Below are 3,704 nucleotides of genomic sequence, written 5' to 3'. Positions count from 1 at the left end.
GCATTATTCAACAGGTTACCCCTGCCCAATGCCTCACAGGTGTTCTTGATATGCAGCAACAAACATAGTTTTCCCACACCATGCATCCCCAAGACTTCAGTCAGCTCTTCCCTATATGGAGCCAGTTCAGGGGTGCTCCACAGATGTCGCCAGAATAATAAAGGTTTAAGTGCGGCTTTGTCTGCGATGGGCCTGATCTCAAGGTCCATTCGGAGAGGTGTTAATGGGGGGCTAGAATGAAGAGCCACAAGTTGCCTTGCAAACAAGTTCTCAATACGCACTAACAGACCGGATGAACAATGGCCCCAGATTTCAGCACCATACAAGGCAGCACTACAGGCCTGTATTTTGTACATTTCCACCACCGGCCAACCAGTGTATGAGTGCAGCTCCTATATAGTTTTGTAATACCCTCCGTTGTCTGTGTCAGCTTTAAACATGCTTTGTTTATTTGAGCATCCCAATCCATTTTCTCTTTATTCGTAATCCCCAAATACTTGAAGATGGGTACCCTCTCTAACCTATTACTAGTACTTCATGTCATGTTCAAATTGCAACACCACTCTCTTCCTTATCTATCGTTCTTGTGTCTCACTCTCTGTACTGAGGCCTGGCTGTTGTCTGCACAAACCTCTCTTATAGGATAATATTATGCACTGTTAGAGAGTCACTGGTTGCACATAATGGTTCACACTATGTAGTAGGTGCTGGACAGACATTGAAAGGATATGTTAAGTCAAGTCAAGTCAAGTCATAATTTATATAGCGCACTACATACCCAGAGGGTCTCAAGGCGCTTGAGGAGGGGGGGGGAGGGATTCATGCCATTCATTCTGTGGGTCATGCAGCTTCTCCGGGTTCACGCATTTCACATTGCGACTGCACTATACAAAGTCTTACACTTTTCCAAGACTAATGCAGTGCAGCTATGCAGTTCACTTTTCCAAGCGCTTTAAATTCAGTTCACATTGACGAGAGAATGGTGGCCATTTGCGAACATAATACTCTAGAGTGCTGCTGCTGGGACATCTCAGGCTTCTATGTCCTTATGCCTGAATCATTAATGCTGCTGGTTGGTTCCTGGCCTTTTGCGCTTCTAGATTCATCACAGCTTGTGTCCACACTGCCTTCTGCTGCTGAGGGGAGGAATCCCTGAAAACTGGAGACAAGGTGAATCTTTTTTAGTCTCTGGAGGCCATTAATGGATAGATCTGCTAAATTGTTCCTGGGGATTTTTTATCATGCCCCCGCCAAAGATGGCTGCCAACTATAAACTGTTGTGGAATCTCAAATGGAACATCTCATCTTACCAGAAGAGAACTCAAGCTGGAAGAGAGGTGCTCACTGGAGTCACCATGGAAAGAAGTAGAGCTGGGTGTTCTGCTCCTTCTTGGATTGTTTTCCCAGTTCTAGTTTCTTGTGACAATCTTTATTTCTGTGCCTTACTGAGGACTGTGTGCCCCTGCTTTGTGACCATGCTCTGATACAGCTGGGAAACCTCGTCTGGCACACCAGCTAATTGCAGATTGGGTTTTGTCCAGGTTTGTTGCCTCCATAGAGGTGAACCCTGATGAGGTCACGGACATCCAATTAAGGAAAATGCTAGGAGTGTTGGCTGCTCTTAACATGGGAAAACCCACTCTTAAGCATGGGCCTTACACCTGTGCCTCACATTAGAAGCTACATCTCTGCCAAGTTGTGCAGTCCTTGTTTTCTAACTTGTCCAAAACAAGCAAAAAGCTAAGCTCGTGTGCTTTGTCGCTGTAACAAATTGGGTTACTGGTTGGGGAGGAGGGGGGTGATGAAACCCTACTCAATCAGGAACCACAATCTTTGTCAGGGTGAAATAAAGCTAGGTAGCTGTGATGCAAGAACCTGTGTCGTCGTTGAGGCCACCATCTACAAGAGTTTTGCGTTGTCAGGGCCTACATCAGTGAAGCTTCACTCAGCGGTAGTTCTGATGCAGCCTGCGAGGTTGATGCAGAGTCCTTACCTGGGAGAAGCCGACCGGCAAAAGTGATGTGTCAGTTCTGCTTGGGTTTATGCTGTGCAGAAGGGGAGATGCGTTGGTTCTGCTGGATCCACAGAGGCAAAAACAACAGTTGATGGACAGAATGCAGAACAATGTCATACATCCACCTCAGTACAGAGATCTGGGCCTAAATCCATCGTTTTTTTTGCACTCCACACCACCCCAGTTCAGACATGGCCATATGCAAATCAGCCATGACCCTGTGCCTCATGGGAACAGTCCAGCGCGTATTGCAAAGCCATGTCTTCCCTGGACCGGAATCAAGCATCCTAGGACCGGTTTCTGGCTATCAGCGGTCATCAGCCAGGATAGCTTGACTCCAGTGGTGTGGAGAGCACAGGACTCATGTCTGAGCATACCCTTCTCACTAGGGGTGTCAAATGTAAAAATAACAGTTGACGAACAGAATGCAGAACAATGCCATACATCCACCCCAGTACAGAGTTCTGGGCCTAAATCCATCGTTATTTAGCACTCCACACCACCCCAGTTCAGACATGGCCATATGCAAACCAGCCTTGACCCTGTGCCTCATGGGAACAGTCCAGCCCGAACTGCCAAGCCATGTCTTCCCTGGACCGGAATCAAGCATTCTAGGACTGATTTCTGGCTATCAGCCGTCATCAGCCAGGATAGCTTGACTCCAGTGGTGTGGAGAGCACGGGACTCACGTCTGAGCATACCCTTCCCACTCGGGTGACAAATGCGAAAACAACAGTCGATGGACAGAATGCAGAACAATGTCATACATCCACCCCAGTACAGAGATCTGGGCCTAAATCCATCATTTTGTTACACTCCACACCACCCCAGTTCAGACATGGCCATATGCAAATCAGCCTTGACCCTGTGCCTCATGGGATCAGTCCAGCCCGAACTGCCAAGCCATGTCTTCTCTGGATTGGAATCAAGCATCCTAGGACCGGTTTCTGGCTATCAGCCGTCATCAGCCAGGATAGCTTGACTCCAGTGGTGTGGAGAGCACGGGACTCAGGTCTGAGCATACCCTTCCCACTCGGGTGACAAATGCAAAAACAACAGTTGATGGACAGAAAGCAGAACAATGTCATACATCCACCCCAGTACAGAGATCTGGGTCTAAATCCATCGTTTTTTTGCACTCCACACCACCCCAGTTTAGACATGGCCATATGCAAATCAGCCTTGACCCTGTGCCTCATGGGAACAGTCCAGCCCGAACTGCCAAGCCATGTCTTCCCTGGACCGGAATCAAGCATCCTAGGACCGGTTTCTCGCTATGAGCCATCATCAGCCAGGATAGCGTGACTCTAGTGGTGTTGAGAGTACAGGACTCACGTCTGAGCATACCCTTCCCACTCGGGGTGACAAATGCAAAAACAACCGTTGATGGACAGAATGCAGAACAATGTCATACATCCACCCCAGTACAGAGATCTGGGCCTAAATCCATCGTTTCTTTGCACTCAACACCACCCCAGTTCAGACATGGCCATATGCAAATCAGCCTTGACCCTGTGCCTCATGGGAACAATCCAGCCCGAACTGCCAAGCCATGCCTTCACTGGTCTGGAATCAAGCATCCTAGGACCGGTTTCTGGCTATCAGCCGTCATCAGCCAGGATAGCTTGACTCCAGTGGTGTGGAGAGCACAGGACTCACGTCTGAGCATACCCTTCCCACTCGGGGTGTC

The sequence above is a fragment of the Lissotriton vulgaris genome, chromosome 1_1, assembly GCF_964263255.1.
Source record: "Lissotriton vulgaris chromosome 1_1, aLisVul1.2, whole genome shotgun sequence".
NCBI classification, from domain to species: Eukaryota; Metazoa; Chordata; class Amphibia; order Caudata; family Salamandridae; genus Lissotriton; species Lissotriton vulgaris.
The sequence above is the reverse complement of the archived record's forward strand: the minus strand, read 5'-3'. Positions refer to the sequence as shown.